Here is an 18866-nt window from a genome sequence, read left to right on the forward strand (position 1 = left end):
TACCTTCATTTTGTTCATAAATGATTTACAAATTTGATTATTGGTAAGAGATATAAAAGATAAGGGCGAGTAACTATAAAGAAATTAACTCTAAATACATTATATCATAGAATGAAAAGGTACCTCTCTCCCTCGCAAATTAACATTTCCAATATTGTTAAATGTCAGGAACATATAATAATAACATATTTAATACAATTATTCAACCAGATGTCGATTTTTGTTGCGAAACACGTGAATCACCAATGGAATTTTTATCGCAAACATCTTCTACTTACGTTAATCATAATAAAAATAACAGAGACGCCGTCAGAGTGGGTCTCAGGCAGCGTATCATGGAGTGTATTAGTATGCGCAGTAAGCAGAGATACTGAGCCTCGAAAAATGGGACATTAATCTGTTACATTACCTGCGACAGTGAGAAAGTATGCCTTTAAGTAGCCTCGAGCTCCTGGAAAACGGTGCTATTTATTACATAGTTGATGTTCCTCACCTGAAAAATACAATAATCTAGTGACACGATGGAGGTAGAGAGCATTGCTGTGCGATTTTTCCTGACCTATACTACTTTCATATTGGTTGACTTCTGGACAAATTCGGGAATTTTTACGTCTGAGTTTTAGATTTAAAATAATACGATATTGCGCGCGCGCACATGCACACACACACAAATGAACAAGTACAAACTACGACTATAAATGACTTCTAGGTAAAATTATTCGTGGTGTCTTACTAAAAAATGAAAATCGCTGAAATGAAGAAAAATTAATAAAAGATATAAAACTATTAGAAGTACAATTAGATCCAAATTTTCCTTAGGCAGGAAAATCTCTCGTGCCATCAAAATCCTCATACCTCGCACCATTCTCGCCCAATATTTGCTATTTCTAACATATGTAACTAAAGCGGTGGATAATGATTTTTACGTATCCTGTCTTACAAATCCTCGTTACAAGATGCAGTTCACCTTTTTTTCATCCCTAGTATTTACAAGCCGAAAGGAAGATCCAGCTTAATTCTCGTATCCTGCCCCATTCCGGGTCTCTATTTCTATCTCTGCCGATCCTTTTCTCTCTTAATGGATCCCCTAATCCTAGACCTCCCAGAGGGCCACTAGTAACCCTCCATAATCAAATCCCTTCCAAACCGCTGTCTCTCTCTTCCTCTCTTCCTCTCTTTCTTCTTCCTATGCATCCTCTTCACACGAAAGGAATGTTAATGCGACAATACCTCTATTCTGACTCACCTCACTTTACTGCGAGCTGATTCTCCCGCTCCCTGTCTTCTCCTCCCGTTCTCTAACTCTTCTTTTATCCGTATCCTCACTTTTCTTCTTTACTCCACTTTTTCGTCTCTTTTTATCACTCTCTCTCTCTCCCTTTCTTTCTCTCTCTGCCTTCTCGTTTTTTCCATAGAAGCACATCTTGTATACCGAAATGAGAGTTCTTCCAACTCGAAGCCTCTCCTTCCTTTGCCACTGCTTTCCTTATTTCTGTTTCTTGCAATTCCAACTGCGTAGGTACCTCTGTCCCGCTCGATGTTTCGCATCCGTCTTCTTTCAAGTCACCGAGTTCCGATTTTACTCCCTTCTCTATGGGGTTCATCCTCTTCGCGCAACTCATGCCACGTTCTCTTCACTCCGCTTCGACACTCATTCCTCGTCTTTTGTTCCGCGAGTACTACAACCTTCTCCGAGCTTCGTTCTGATTTTCTTGCTCGTCCTGATTTTCCATTCCTTTCCCTTTCCTTCTTCTTTCTTGTCTTGACAAGATTGTACTTCAATTTTTTTCGGTTACACATTTCTTGCTTTGATGTTCTATTTCGCGCGCGTGTTGCTTTCTCATTTTTATGCTCGACACTTTCCATGTTTTCCTCTCGTCCTTCCGGAGAGACTTTCCGTTCTCTGCCGATGCATCCTTCCTCTCTTAAACACACATTTTCTTGCATCCTTTCCCATCCTTTCCCATTTCATTTCCTCCTTCGGTAGTCGACATCTCTCCCGGCCCTGTTTTCCAGTATCCAGGAAATCCCACGAGGATTTCCTCTTTAGGTACCTTTTCGTTAACTCCGTTAAGTATTTCTGTTTCACTCTTTCGCTACCTCCTTCCACCTTCAAATCTTTTGTTTCTCATGCTTTATTTTTCTTCCTTTTCTGCGAGAAACTTTGCCGCCAACATAATGGTCGAAAAATGGAGTAAAGAGAAGTATAATCGATTCTCGCACAAGAATCTCTTTCTCCGGCTTTGCCCCGTTTCCTCTCTTTCACCTCGTGATTCCGCGGTCGCAATATCAGCAAGCATCTCGAGGCAACGAGCCTGCCCGTTCTTTTCCTTCCGTTACTCCCTTTTGCTCTACATTGTTCTCTTCGTCTTTCTTTGAACCAACCGCGTGTCCTTTGATTCTTACGGACCCCTGAGGCCCCGCAGCCGTCAGGTTCAAACTGAAACGACGGGATTACGTGACGGGCTATCTTATCCGACCGAAGTGGTTCACGATCAAGGAAAAGAGAGTTGCTCGCGCTGCTACGAAGAACCGTAAACTTAGCTACGTTTCGAGGACCTTCGTTCTCGAACATGAAAAGAGATAGAGCAACGAACCACGGTTCGAGTGATCTTTTGCTCTTCCGCCGAGTTGATTGATCCGCGTGGTTCTCTGGGATTCGTTTCTTCACGTTTGATTACGTTATTTCGTGTACAAGAACGACAGCTACGATGTATAGTGACCGCACACTTTAGACATACATTCCTGACATTTAGTTCCTGCTAATCTTTACTGATTGTTAAAGAATGCAAATGCGGTAACTTTATGATACAGCGAAGCATCGTACATATTTTAGTTCGCTATTCGACAAGTTTCCTTAGCAGGCTAGTCTGCAACCCACATGCGACGATTGGTAAAATTTCGTCTTGTTAGAGCTCGGTCACTGTTCATTTCCTTGCTAGAAAAGTATCATAAAGTCAAATCTCAAACGATCTTCTAGCAGCCAGATGCTCGATACCGAGTCTAGTGGCCGTCGGTACTTTATAATATCGAGCTTCGACCTGTCTGGATCACTCTGTTGTCAAATCGCCGTCCACCCTGAGACTAACTTCTTTATCGCTATAGACACACTAGAGGAGGACGACCGCAAAATTGGTTGCTTCTTAGAGATAAGTAGTTAGTTGTCAATCACCATTCTTAGTTGTTAGTTGTCCTGCTTAGTTGTTACTCATGGCAGAGTCAATACTCGTATTCGTCACTTGTCCTAGCTAATAGTTGCTTGTTGTCTCTAATTAGATTTCGTCTTCACTAGTTTCTTTGGTATTCTTCTGTCTTTAGCAATTGTTGTAGTAGTTATTACCCACGTTAATGTGTGGCCCTTCGAGCTAGATAGGTAGTTTTTACTTATTCGGCATACCACGTGCAAAATCCAACAAACCTTGTACGATCGCAATATTCGATCAACCATGGCGATTAACACTGATACTTATTAGTGAGTATCGTTAACTTAATATTTAATTTAATAATAGAAATCAGTTGTTTTTACTTTCAGGATATTTGAATTATGAAATAACTCGTTTCTAATTTAGAAATATCAGAACGGTTTAATCTACCATCTCTTCTTGTGCACTATTGCCAGTGGGAGGAAGCGATCGTTCGAAGTAAATAACGTGACATTTTTTGTTTTTTTGTTGATTTTCTTCGATGCGAGAATAGTTTGATCCCTTCGGTACATATCATTTTGGCTGGTTCTGTATGATTGATACGTCGAGATGTAGTACCAGTAGCAACTTGCCAGAACGATGTTGCTGCCAGCTGTCGTTACGAAGATAGTTTGTACCAGTCAAGTTTCATCGCAGCGCTAACTTAGTTCAGTCGGCGAGAATCGCGGCAGAGCTGTCTAGTTAAACGGATATACGTACGATGCTTCGTTGATCCGGTCGATTTTGCTACAGATTATTTTAATTGGAGTTTCCGGACTGTAAATCTCCAACATTTTGTTTTTAAATCGTGCGTGCTCAGCAAATAATGCTATGTCTCGTAAAAAGAATGTCGTTTAAGAATGAACGTTCGTCCGCGTGACCAATATGAAACAGCAAGGTACCTGTTACGTATTTTTTATGCATGCTAGAAGCTTGTAAAGAACCAAGATCAGTGCTAAATACGAAATCCGAATGGTTAAGGGATTACGCTTAGATTTCTAAGGACAATAAAGTAAACCAGGGATGCCTGTAATTAATACCGTTATACCATTGTTAAGCGGACCAGTAATACGACCAACTGATCGTAAGCTATGTAATGTCCTAACTGATATCTGCTCTGCAGAGGGGGGCTCGAAACCAAGAATCTCTTTCCCTCTCCACATCTTGTACTATTCCAACGAACGGACATGTTCAGTTAGCACGAGTGTCTCTTACTCCATTCAACGATCGTTTGACATCCGAGGAAACGCAGACGCCAGCGGCGAATGCCAGTCAAATTACCGTAAATCGAACTAGCAGGCAGTTCCGAAAGGCTCCCCCGAGACGACTAAGACCGGGTCTTAGTTCGTGCATTACTGGTTATTGAATTCCGAGCTCCGAAAACGAGGATCACGCCTCGTCGCGCGGTCACTGGACGCGTACGCTTTACTACATTTCCTCGAAGCTTCGATTGCACCGAGAGTGTCTTCTAAACCCGAATACCGGTGACGCTAAGAACGAGATCAAGAGTATCATGAACTCTGGTTGCTAGTCGCTGCGAATCGTGTATCACGATTCAAAGGAATTCCCTACTACTACGAATCTTGGTTACGACCACTGAGTTCCTGTTAACGAGGAACGAAGATAGTTTCGGTCTAAGCACGAACGTTTTGCTTAGTATGAAGAGTAAGAGAGAGAGAGAGAAGGAAGGGAGAGAGAGAGCATAGAAATGTGTTCTTAGGGTTCTATCAAGATGTTCGGATAGCGTTTGCAGCTTGTTCGAGAGAGGTTGATTAATTAACACATTGTACTATCCGTTTCTATTAGGTTTCTAGAGACGTATAGTGGATCGTGGAAGCGTTTACGTGTATAGGCCATAAAATAAGCATGATACAGTATAAATTGTTTTGACATTCGATTTAAAAAAATATAATAAATGTTGACCGAAGAATGTCTATGATCCCGCAAATTCAAAATACTCCTTTATCTTTCTTTAGTTTGCAGTTGAGAAAAAGTTCCTAGATTGAGATCGACTTCCAAATTTGAAGAAAGATCGACGAAAGAAACAACAATGAATTCTGTTATTAAAATGAGAGTAGCCCCTTCTGATTGAAGCTCGGTCTATCGGAGTGCAGCAATCAACGAGCGTCGGATTTACGGGTACATAGGGTGAACTGCATTAACCGGCGCCAACCAGCCCTGTGAGAGCGGCTGCGTGGAAAGTGCTATCAGCCGAAACACATTTTCCACGTGCGACTGCCCGCCATTTTTCACGGTTCGTTTGCCGCGAAATCGATTTATCACAGAGCGCGCGAGAGCGACCCGGTGCCGTCGCTTCTCCAACGTCAGTTAGTCTCGCCCCTTTTCCGCTTTATTGGCCGTTCTTTAGCTCTGCATCGTCCGAATTACCCGTGCTTGTTCCGTGATTTCAAGGCGTTTGACTCTGATTAGGAAACACCTTCAACTGTTCGATGGACAAACTAACGGAATCGACATCCGTGTTACTCCAATGGTATGCATCAATTAGCTGCTTATGGTCTGAAATGCGCTATCTAAATTCAATAACTCCTAAATCACATCTTACTTGAAAATTTGCTCCGCGCAGAAGTTGTATCTTATCGAGAGGATGTAATATGTAATATAACATATGTAGAAATTTATCTGTTTGATACGACCAGCTTGTTTTATATTCTACTGTCAATTTTCCTTTTTCTATTCGAATGTATTCTTTCATGAAATTCTAAATGAAACTATATTTCAATGGAGGATAAGCTAAACTTGACAATATCCCAATATCGCATGTCGAAAAAACCTGTATTACTATCAGGTTTCGTTGACGCTGCTTATCAAAATTTATGAGAAAGTTCAGAAGTTGAACGCAATTTCGTTGAAACTGGGACCAAAGCCGCCGTAATTCTTTCCGAGTGGACCATCGGTGGTCGACGAAGCTATTAAGAAAGGGCAAGGTCAACGGTAATACCGTTATCATGGTTGCTAAACAGCTAAACAGCTGTTTGCTTATCGTGACCCGACATCCATCTCGTTAAACGTAATAGCTGCCGCTTCTGTCCGCGCCTGGTAATCTGATCGAGCGAACACCCGCGATTTGCCATATATGCTCGTAACCATAACCCTCGGATTCACGAAATAGCTACTTTTCGTAAAGTCCGCGAATTACGATCTCCCGAGGCATGCTCGATTCCCCACGCGAATGCATCAGACCGTATCTAGCGTTAATGCACTTTCTCTTGATTCCCGCTCGCCACTGGATCAACATTCGTTTTCCGTTATTGCAGTTATTTCTTTTTCTTCTCTGTCCAATATTTGCAATTACTTTGAATTCGAAAATATAAAACGCTGATATTCCAATAAACTATAGATTATAGCCTTAAATTAAGACGTCGAAAGATCTTTCTATATCGATAGTCACGACTGTCGCACGATCTCTTCTAAAGTAAATAAAAGGATGAAGAACCGGATTCGAAGCGTAGACGGTGCACAATGCTCGTTGGTAACGATGCAGATAATATCAAAGTTGCATGTCGGCACAGGCACAGAGGAATCTCGGTGCACGGGACAGCAAATTCACTTAAGGTGGGAAACTATGTTCACGCAGAAAGTTTGCTCGGAATCTCACGAAGGGGCCTCTAAGCATTTAACTTTGCTGACCCAAACAGCTTGCCAAACTGTTCGCATCAGCCAGTTTGGATTTCGGCACGGCACAGCATGTGCGTGCGCCAAATTGAACAACGTAATTGCCGAAAATTTAATCGACATTATAGCAACAACGTATAGCTATGCATTACGCGCTCGAAATCTCATCCTCTGTTTATAGCGAATCGCATTAGCGAAAGTTTCTGTTTATACACTGCCGCGGCGGATCTAGCGCGAAAATATCGGTTCATCTCCGGTCAACAAATTATGTGCAACGAATTCGAACGAATTTGTAAATTATGGGCACGTGGCAGGCTTTATTTATACCTATGACGTTAGGTAGTAAAATTGTATTCTAAATATTAGATAGACAAGTATTCTAAGAGTGGTTTTAAAAATTTGTTTCTTCTTTTCTCCTATATAAGCAAAGTATGACTTATGGGGAATATAAGCTACAGAGGTTTATGCAGAATGTTTAAGATCATGATCTTAGTCAGAATGAAACTTACAAGTTCAACCAACTAGTAGTCTTGCCTTCACGTGTTCTAGCGTATCGAGATAAATGAATCCATCTCTACTAACCCACATAAAAGTCTTTAAACTAACTGTAGACATGCAAACCTGTCTTGTTACAGACCTGCTTGCATTCTTCATTCTTTTGTTTCAATCTCCACTTTGCGATTATTATTCTATGTTATAATTGCAGAAGCAAGCCTTTTATAACAACAATTAATTATTTACGACGATAATCTCATAACATCTTTGAAATTAACCATATTGCAGAGAATCTACATGAACTTATTACAATCACGTGCTGAATGTATTGTACTATAAATTCGTTTCAGTTAACTAATTGTGTTTCAGCTATCAAATATGTTCCAACAAGTCCAATAAGCGGAGAAACCAATAAAACTAATAAACACGTTGTAAGGAAGACGTTGCAAAGCATTTATTTATTCAAATATTGCATCCATTTATCCAGTTAGAATATCGTATGTCAGGGTGTAACTGTTCTTCCCGCTTAATTCGGCCGCGGCCGAAAGATTCCAATCCATACATATTAACGTCGACTCTTATTAAATTTCGCTGTTGCCTATAAGAAGATTAAAATCCCGCGAGATTCCAACGCGAGGAAGGAAACAGCAAAACTTTCGACCGAAGAGACAAACTGTGGTCCGAGAATTCTGCGACTTTCACGCTGGTTAATTCCCTCCGTCGTGTTGGCGCAGCGACACTGGTTTTCTTTAACCCTAAACCACATCAGGTCGCTAACGTTTTGAATTTCAAGCAATATCATTGTTAATTATGCTGGTAAGTTTCGTGTAATTCAATTGCAACTGTACTTTGTAAAAATTTGCTTGGCTGACTGGTTGTGTCACTGTAAACTTTAACTTCCTGGAGACTCTACTTCGTTCAGACACGATTTTGATTCTTTGCTGCTAAAGTACAAAAATTGTGGCAAGAATAGTGTACAATTTGTTTTATAATTTATTAAGCTTTAAATAACTTGATAAATTGTTTCTACAATCTTTTGAATTATTCAATCTGTTCAGCCAGTTTAAAGATATAGTTTTTTGCGATCCTTTTAGCGGTCATGGTACATTCGGTTAATCGGCATACAATGGAACTCTATTTTGCCATCAAATAAGATACCATGAAAATCTATCGTCATTTACGTAAAATTTCTATAAACGTTCTTAATCGAGGAATACGGGACGATTCGCTTCTGTGATGAATTTAAGACCACGGCTGGCAAACCCGTAAGCCAAACCATGCGGTCCTAACCCATCAAACCGATGGGTGTACCTTTGACACTGTTTAACTTCCAGCTGAATTAGCTTTTATCCACCTTCGGGCTTGTTCTCTGCACATTGTTCTCTGCACATTGTTCTCCCACAATCTAGTTCGACGTCGTTTACATTTCATGGTGGCTCCGGTTAATATTTAAACTGTACGCTGCTCAAGGTGAGTCATTTCACCCTCGGAGGTTTAAGTAAGCGTGCACAAGGGAGTGCGCGTTCACAACACCAAGGAAAAATACCCCTAGTCGATACCATGAGATATTCGAACGATTTCTCTCTCATCCAACGGTATTTGAGATCGTTAGTGTTCTCCGTGAAAGAAAGTAATACCAGTCTCGCGTGTGACTCGTGGAACGCGAGTTCCAAGGGTCCTGTGGCAAGGAGGTTTAACGCGGTAACTCGACTCAACTGCCCTTTATTGCAGGCTATTCGTCAAGGAGAGCAACTTACGAACCTCCTTTCTTCTCGTCCGTGAAAAGTGAATTATCCGTCTGAAACGATTCTCCATTGTTACGTTTCGTTTTTATCTTACCCGCTAGTGTTCCTCCAAATAACCAAATTCAAACCGGTGATGGTGTTCTATATCATAGTTTAATGTTACGGGCATGATTGTTCGATTTGTACACAATAAGATTTAGAAAAATAGTTCCCGTGAATGCAATTCAGTTTCGTGAATAAGCGAAAAAAATAATATATAATGAAAATTGTGAATTATTTAAGACGGTTTCGGTTTTGAGGCTCCGACTTAATAATCGACACAACTGATAACTAGTAAAGTTTATATTATAATTATAATATATATCTTAACTTCTAATGCTTGCGAGTTTCACACGTGTTTATAATATCCGATATTAGTTTCATTGAGTTGCCGATAATTCTAATGTCTAATTAACGCCGTGAATAAGTATTTGTTTCCAGATATTTGGTATTTTCATAAAATCCACATGAGAATTTACGGGCTTGTCGGATTGCACAGGTAGGAATTATATCGACCGCAAATTTTATGGGGGTTGCTGGCTTAGAGGTTAATTTCGTTCTATAACGACTTGGCCGGAGATGCTGTGGTTCATGTTGTTTCGAATATTCCTCTTGGTACGTAGACAGTTTGGTAATTATTCTTTTTGTCGGCTATGCGATTTGTATGCTGACAACAAACTTTGCTTTATGCGTTGCATAATTGTTCAGCCTTGAATATCAGCCTTTGAATATTCGTATAAATACTTTCTTTTCTTGGCTTAGATTCTTTATTTCCTCTTATTATTTTACTTCTACAAATTAAGTGGGAAGTGGAATCCTAAGAGTCATTGAAAATCAAATCCCCAACCAAAATAAAGAAAGCCAAATCAAAGGAATAAGAAGAAGGAAAATCCTTAGTTACACGTACAATGAAGTGAACAGTGACGTATCTGGGACCTTCTGGCGTCGCATACGAAAGAGAGCAGGGAAGACTGACGAAGCGTGGGTGGACTAAAAGACGATGGAACATCGAGTCGTAACACTCGTCGAAAGGTTTCGTATAGCAGGCCTCGTGCTTGCAATAAGGGTCTAAAGCGTCACGCCTGGAGCTGACTCTCTCTCCACGAACCTTTCTGCTCCCTTCTCACTCTGAGACGGAATGTTTTGCATTTTAAGAAGGTGTCGGATATCCTTTGCGCTATCCGAAGACAGCAGTACCTCGTCGGCCGGCATCGGGAACCTGGGAATACTGCATAAGAAGAGGGTCGAAGGGATGGTTTGCCACCCCTGAAATCCAAAGTAATTCACGAGGCTCTATTACATGTTAGGACACTCTCGCCGGGATAACTGTGAAAATCGGGGAGATTTCACGACGATCTATGCGATTGTATGTCATTCGTGAACGACAATGTGATAACGTCGCGACGCGGCAGCACTGACAATGATTCATGAAAGTTTTAGGATTGGTCGGGGATTAGGTGATCTACATTTTTTAAACATTTCTCACTTTCTTTTGTTTACGTTTCGATAATTATGTTAGTTTTAGTTCGAGTTAGTTAGATGTTTAGTTAGGGGTTAGTTGCGTTCGAATTAACTTTTGAAATTCTTCCATTATAGTTGACAAATTAAAATTTCTTTTGTATTTACTAAAACAAAGAAAGTCTAAATAAAATAGTGATGATATGCAAACAAACATTCATTTAGTTACCGGTGATATTTATAAAATATTAATATCGAACATTTAAAATGGTACTGACGGAACTCCAGGGATGAAACATTTATAAATATATAAATACCGATTTTGCGTGTTTGATAAAACGGATAAAACTCATAATGTGTTGATCTTATTAACGTATGAATGCTATTTATTATTACTATTAGAATAGAATTAATATCTTAGGAGAGCTATTCCATACTACAAAAATTTGAATATTTCAATTAAAAAATTGTATGTGACTTTATTAAAATATTAAATTAAATTTGTTCAAATTATATTTTACAGAAAAATTACTATTATTCGGATAAAATGACACATGAACATAATACATTTTTTGTTGTCGTTCACGATTTTCTTATTGGATTCAGTCTCATATTTAGAGGTTTTTCTAGTTACCATTAAATCACGTTTATCTCTAGTGACATTTACGCACCTTTGGTTACATTCTAGGCTGTAATTTTCTTATAGCGTTTAATTACAACGATACATTCATAACGTGTAGCACGGATAAAATCTCGAGATCTACAGTGAACTTTTATCGAACACGAGATATTTCGTGATCCATACACGACATGTTAATTACTTTCAAATTACTTAAAAAAACGATAGTCAGAACGAATAGTCTGGAAACACGGATAGAAATAAATAACTAGTATCTATCTTTCTTAATTATTTTGCAAATTAAACTAATCGATAAATAGATAGATCAAGATTGCAAAGGCTACTTGATATCGTATGATATAAGGCTGTCCCCGACTCGCTGAATTCCATTAATTTTGTTCTCTTTCAAATCAATCAAACGGCTGTGATGCAATATTTGATATGACAGGTTTAAATTTTCTTTCTAGGTATGTATGTGTTGTAGACACGAATGTAATGGGTAAATTATATCTTTACAACGATCCTATACAGTTAATTCAATTCGTCAATCTCGTTCTCGAATAATATGGTTGAAACTAAACGAGTTCGACGAAAAAAGTTTATCGTCTTTAAAATATAAATATAATATAAAAAGAAATTAATTAATAAATATTAATTTTGTTCTGCATTTCGGTCTTGCAATTTCAATTAATAAAGGGACATGTTACGTGTTCACCTTCTCCCCCCCCCCCCCTTACTATAGAGTCGTTGTTTATCTGTATATATTATTTTTGTTGTTTTATTCAAATTAACAATTATTATTATTTATATTACTTGAGAAAGTAAAATAAATCAGTCACTTTAAACAAAAAAAAAGAAAAAAATTAATTTAGAGTCAAACGAACTTGGGCCTGCATAAGTCGTTCGATAGCCCGCACGGCGTTCGAGTGTTGAAAAGGAGCAAGTGAAGTGATGATATATTTTATTAAAAGAAGAACTGATCTGAAGTCACTATATATAAAAGTTCAGATTGTTACTTATTTTCGCGTTTCAATCGTACCTCTATATTAAAAATTCCTTATTGTATTTGACGTATCAAAATAACGTTTGTTTCAACTGATCAACGTCACTTGGAACCAGCTATAAATACAGAATTCTGGTCGAAGTCTGGGGCAAAGAACCAGCTCCAAAAACAGAGGAAAAATCCTCTGAAAACAGAGGAAAGGAGAAAGAGGATGCCAGGATCGTCGATGTGGTCAATTCTAAGGGAATAGCCGTGAAGAGAGTAGAATTTAATCGAGTCCTTATTTACCAGGGCCCTTGCTCAAAGAAGCCACCAGATGAAACCGATGTGGAGCCATTCGTTTCAATGCTCACCGCTTGGTAAACTTTGCTTTCTCCGCCATTGAAAACCGGAACACTAGCTTCTCGGCTGCTTGAACGTTACATCCGTTCAGTTCTCTGAATTATCCTGACCGCAGATTTCTTTTGTTCAAAGTGACTGCTCTGCAAGTAGCGATAAACCGTGATTGTGTACTTTCCATCCTTGTTTCTACCGGGGTAGAATAATTTTTCAAAGGAGTGTTTTAAGTTGTACATGCCAATTGAAAGAATCATGCTGCACATGACTAACGGGTAACAAAATTGCTAGTAAAGCATAAATTACCATATATGAGAAATATTATATAATCATATAAAAAAGAGAATACGTTTCGCTATTCGAGATATCGAAATAAATTGCTCGGAATAGATCGAAAACAAAATTCTCATTACTTTACGATTAGATTATATATATTGTATTGTGTGCATATATATGCAATTGATTGTAACTTTAACTCAATGGAATTTGATTAAAGACAGTTATTGACAAGAGGATATTTTCAGGATTTTAATATTAACGAGTATACTTTTACATCATTAGAATTGTAGCGGCACGTGAGTCATCGGACGATTCGAATCGGGAACGACTCATATTGTTGTGCCTTAGAATGTTAGATAGATTCGAGACATAACGAACTCCAGATCAAAACCGTTATTTGTAATCGCCAACCGGAATTACATTCGAACTTTTTATAATAACAACTGTAGTTATAAATAGACGAACGTGCTTTCCAGAAGTCAGTATCAGTATCCGTATCGAGTATTATCAGTCAGTATCATTACGAGCAGTATTATCAGTCTTTATAGCGAATCATTACGAGAGTCTTCATAGCGATCAGCATAACGAATTATCGCAGCGAGTTCTACGATAGAATCGAATGAGAGACGATTGCGACCGACATACAGCATCGCTGTACTTACATTCAAAGTGATTTTAAAATACATTGACCATTACATTTTACCACATCTCTTTAATACACTAATACGTTTAATACCAGCTTAGAATTGTCCTTGATTAACTACGACACAAACTCGTAAATGTTCTAATATGGAAAATTTATGTTCTGTCGTTTGTCCGCATCTCCTCATGTGTGTACATGTTAGTAACATAGCGCTGAAATGCAGAGAGAATGTCCGTGTGACAAAACTAGCTCGTCCGCATCGAATCATGGAAGTCTTTTTACAAATCTCACTTTCTCGACAAAAGGACGCAGAAACAGACAACCATTAAAGAACTGTTCGCTTTAAGAAGCTGTTCCAATACGTTCGAATGATTTCGTGCACTACATTGTAACTGATTTACGATGTCAAGCCATTAAGACGCTAGCAGCGTGTGGAAAATAAAACTGTTATCGTGTATAAGCTATACGAAGAAGATAAAAATCTAGAAGAAGAAAATCCGAAAGAGAATCCGCATAGGGAAACTTTATCCAATTTATATTGGACCAGACGACATTTGGATATTTTCACATTTACATTGCACAAACGTCTTATTTTAAGGATATTCCCATATTTCGCTTTTATTCGACATATACATGAATGACGAAGGCATATCGAATGCAATGTTAATGTCTGTAAAAGTGTAATGACATTTTATGATCGTTCCTATCCATAGAAACAGCAAAGAAAATGGGCGAGTTACTAATATTGTCATATAGGCGCTATCATTCTTCCGTCTAACATGTTTCAAAGAAAATAAGAAGAAAGTTATTATATACAATTCTCTTCACATTTTGCATAAAGATTTTTAATTGTAATTTTTCAATAGATTCATTCAAATGTGTAATCTTTTTTTCACTTTGATTTATTAAGAAAAAAAGAAAGAGAGAGAGAGAAAGGCAGAGAGGGGGAGGAAGAGGGAGAGAGAGAAAGAAAATGATAAAATGTAGAAATAATATAAACAGAAAAATAATGGATATTTGCTTCTAATATTCCAATTCGTTTTTCAGTTAAATTTCGTAATATAGGGCGAGCAACATTAGTACGTATCTAATATTTTTATTAAAGTCGACGCAATGTAACATTCGTAGACATGATGTTCGCGCGGGAAGACAGTAGAAAATGAAAGCAATTTTAACAGAGGGAGGAAAATCAATGGAAGTGGTAGGATAAAGGAAGAAGGTTCAAAGGGATGCACTTTGTTCTGCTGAAGCAATTCAAGGAGGATGTTTATTTAAATTTTCAGGTAATTTACATCCACTTGCCGCACCGTATCACTTTTCTTCTTCTTCCATTCCATTCGGATGCACTTTTATTGAATTCAGGAAATTTGTATTCACGTCCCGTCAAAAGATTTCTTAATAGAAATAAATAAATTGCACTAGCGCAACTGCCTTAAAAACACTTACACGAGCAGAAATAAGATACAAGATTTTGTGAAAAATAATAAAATAATAATATTTAATATTTCTTTTCAAGGTGAAGAAATGTAATATAAGTTGTACAATACCAATTCACATCTTTTGAGAATACGTAAAAAACTCTTTTATTTCATATTTCCAGAATATAATATATACTATATACTTACATATTAAAATTCAACACAGTTCGAATTCCAATAAATAATTTTCATGTTACGACGAATAAGTTAAGCGGAAAATCAAATTGCGAGCTCTTGAATAAATTTATATAAGGATAAAAGGAAACGAAGACGAAAGTGAGTCCGTTTCCTCCTCTTTTGGTTGGAAATGAATTGAATTAAAAAAGAACGTTTTATAAAATGAGAGACCAGTTATTAAAAGATGTTCAACTCGTTTAACAACATAAATTATTTATCATGTATCCGTCGACTTCAAAGATAAGCTTTCAGCGTTCCTTAAATAAAACATGCCCTGAAGAATCTTAAGGGATCAAGAAAATCAAGCTTGCAGCCGCTGTTAAAGCTGGCGAGATAGGGAGCCATGTAATTCCCCGTGGAATGAGAAGGGTGAAAGTTGCTTCCTGAAACCATTCGACGGAGGATCTTTATTTAAATTTTAAAGCTCTTTACTATCTGTATACTTTTGTATCAGTCTTCGTCTTCGAGGTAGAATAAAATCAGATTTTTTTTGGTTTCTTTACCTTTCCACCGTTTTCTTTTTTTTTCTTTTTTTTTTTTTGTTGTTGTTACGCAATATCTGATATTCGCTCCGTTCTTTCTGAATGAAAGTTAAACAACCGCCCATAGGAAACATAGCACGTGAAACTATCAGGAGAAACATTATCGTCTAGATAGGATGTCGATCGCGAACGAAATAATACAGCCAACTCATTATCGATTTCAATTTAGAATTCTATATTCGCGGAGTATTTTTTAATGTTTTGCAGTAGCGCATGAATTCACGCGGTATTAAAAACTTCGTACAACGCGCGTGAGAACAGAAAGGGTACATAAGCTAAAAGGTAATGTATTTAATGCAGACGTTTGCATGATAAATTAAAAGCCTGGGATAGTTATGACTTCTGAATAATGTAATAGAAAAATATAGTTACGCGTGAAAGAATAATGATGCTACAAAAAATTTTCAAATTTTTATGGGAAGAACTGGACCCAAATAGATGTTGGTACTAAATATTCTTCGTCTACATTCGACAAATAACGAAAATCTCTGTTTGTTTCACTTCGCATTACAAAGTGTCTCATATGTTATACCTTGTTCGTGTTCAAACGTTAATACACTCCATTCTCATACTTCCCTCCTTTTTTGTCGCGAATGTTGAATTATGCTCGGGTCGTCTCGAACTTCATGAAGAATGTGATGGCAGGAAAGTTCGAGGTCTCTGGGTGTATTGTTACGAGGTTTAAGTTAAAGTGAAGCACTCCTATCCCATGGAGGCATTATCAGAAGCACGAGGGTTCCTATGGAAAACCATTCGTTGTGGCGGAATTACTTTTTTATTGGAGGAACTCCGCAGGTCTAAGCGTGGTAAAGCCTGCATGACTTATTTTCTGAGATTTAACGTGTCGAAAAAAAAACAGTTGGATTAATCATGGTGAATGTATATCCTGGAATTTAAGTAATTCGACGTTCAACTGAGGAATAACGACAATCAACATTTACAAAACTCTGTTTTGGATATTATTACATTAAATACGCTTAATTCGTTTATTGGTACTTAACATGTTTGCAGTACGAACTATTTTAGTGAATTATTTGATATGATTTTAATCATTTGATACAGTTAACTATTCTGATATATTCGATTATAATCTTGCATTATAGGCGTTACGTTATTGATATTGCTATTAATGTACCTATATATTAGAATCTGGTAAAACACACATAAATCTAAAACGCGAAGTTCACATTCGGAATATCACAATGAGATTGGTAATTGTGAATTATTTTAAGATTTTAAAAATTTAACAAAATTATAAACATATAGCTTATATATATATATATATATATATAATTGCTTAACTGAGTTATTACTAAAACAGTAGAAATTTATCTTGTAAAAAATTACAATATATATTAATATATATATATTAATTGTATATATATTGTAAATTTTTACCACTTTTGTATATTAATATATATATATTAATTGTATATATATATTGTAATTTTTTAAAAATAAATTAAATAATAAATAAAATTCTATTGTTTTAGTAATAACTCAGTTAAGCAATTAATGGAGCAAAATACAAAGAAACATTCATAATTACAAAAAAGCAAAGTTCAACGGCAAATATTGCAAAACGAATCTGTATTCCATATCACTTACGTTGCTTTTCAATCAGCATCGATCCATGCTGCAAATGAATACAGAAGTTTTCTCTCCGCTTTCCTAACTCGTAAATACGCTTTAAAAGACCCGATTAACCCAAATTCAACATTTCGATTTCCGTTCAGGTACCTTATCGATTATTGCAACTATCCCCACGTTTTAGAAATTATGAGGTTATTTTATGGAGCTCCGTGCATTTTTTGTATGAATTATATTTTGAAAAAGACATACAAAGAAATGAGCCGAAACATACATATACCTACTGATATATACGATATAAATTTCTGATATTGCAACTTCGTTTATTCGAATTTCAAAAAGTTCTTTTACGTCGATATTGTGCGTATATGAAAATTATAAGACGAGGAAAAAATATTTTGACGATTGTTCGAAACTGATGAGATAAAGCACCCGCTTGATATTTTAACTAATTTTTGGCTTCGACTATAGCCTCATGACTACGCTTTAAAAATAGTACAATTCTTTTTTTATGTTGAAAAACAAGCGAAAGAACAAAATAATAGGTAACGTGTATTATTTAAAAACGCAATCGTTTGTCGCAGCTGCAGCGTATCGATGTTTCACATTCATTCGATGAACGCTGCTTATGAAATAAATGTTCGATTTCACGTCAGTAAAGTTAATACGCTGTTACGACACGTAACAGATTCCACCATTAGAAACAACAATCCATCACGGTGTTGTAAAGCAGCAAAAAATGGCTCGCTTCCCTTTTGTTCCTTTAATTCAAGGAACTTTATCGAATTTCCATAAAATATCACCGGCATCCGTCTTCATTCTTTTTCGTGGAGAAGCAGGGCCGTATTCAACACGAGAATGCGGTCGAAACGTTGACGCACATTTTCAACCACGGCGCCGCCGTTGTTCGAGCCCGTTGTCTTTAATCGAGCATCTTGACGCTAATTTGCTCTTAATTGCTCGACGCCCGCGGCGCGTAGATCAAAACTTAACGGGAAAGTCGAGAGAGAAGGAGAGAAAGAAAGCGAGCGCGAGCTTGATGAATGAAAAAAGAAAAGTTACAGTAAGGAGAGCAAGTTGGTGTAAGAAACAGTTTGAAAACGAAAAAGATATACTAACGGGCAAAATCAAGTTTTCCCTCAGAAAAATATTAGACAGTTAGATAGTTAATTTATCGTAATGAGTTACATTTTATATTTTTTGTAGAGGTTTATAACTAGAGGATATTTAAAGTAGGGTATTCTTAAAATATGATACAAAAATACTGAATAATGTCATGAAAATGTTTGTCTTCTCGTTGATAAAAAACTAAATTTATTTATTCAGAAAGTAAGTAACTTAGACGATTCCGACAGAACACTTAATTATTCAACTATTCCCGATATTTAATTAGACAGACGATCCTGGTTTATTTACTGTGGATATCTGATACGCTATTTGTGGTCGTATCATAATAAACTTATTTAAAGGTATGAAATATAAAAAACTTACAATCGTTAAGAAAGAGTTTCATTGATCCTGTAACCGCTTTGTTCCCGTCTCATAAGAGCGTGATCGAGTCGGGGAGCGCTTAGACGCGTGTTCGACAAACTCAAGCCAAGATTTATAGACGTGGACTGGTTATCGATCGCGAACTCCTGCTTGTAT

At 37.2% G+C, this 18866-nt stretch overlaps 1 protein-coding gene across 4 annotated transcripts in view; it reads left to right on the forward strand.

Annotated features, from left to right (window-relative positions):
- LOC100651189 (lachesin) overlaps positions 1-18866 on the forward strand; it is a 262370-nt gene that overhangs the window by 184759 nt on the left and 58745 nt on the right. The gene's annotated exons all lie outside the window — the stretch shown is intronic.

Source organism: Bombus terrestris, chromosome 2, assembly GCF_910591885.1.
Source record: "Bombus terrestris chromosome 2, iyBomTerr1.2, whole genome shotgun sequence".
Lineage (NCBI taxonomy): Eukaryota > Metazoa > Arthropoda > Insecta > Hymenoptera > Apidae > Bombus > Bombus terrestris.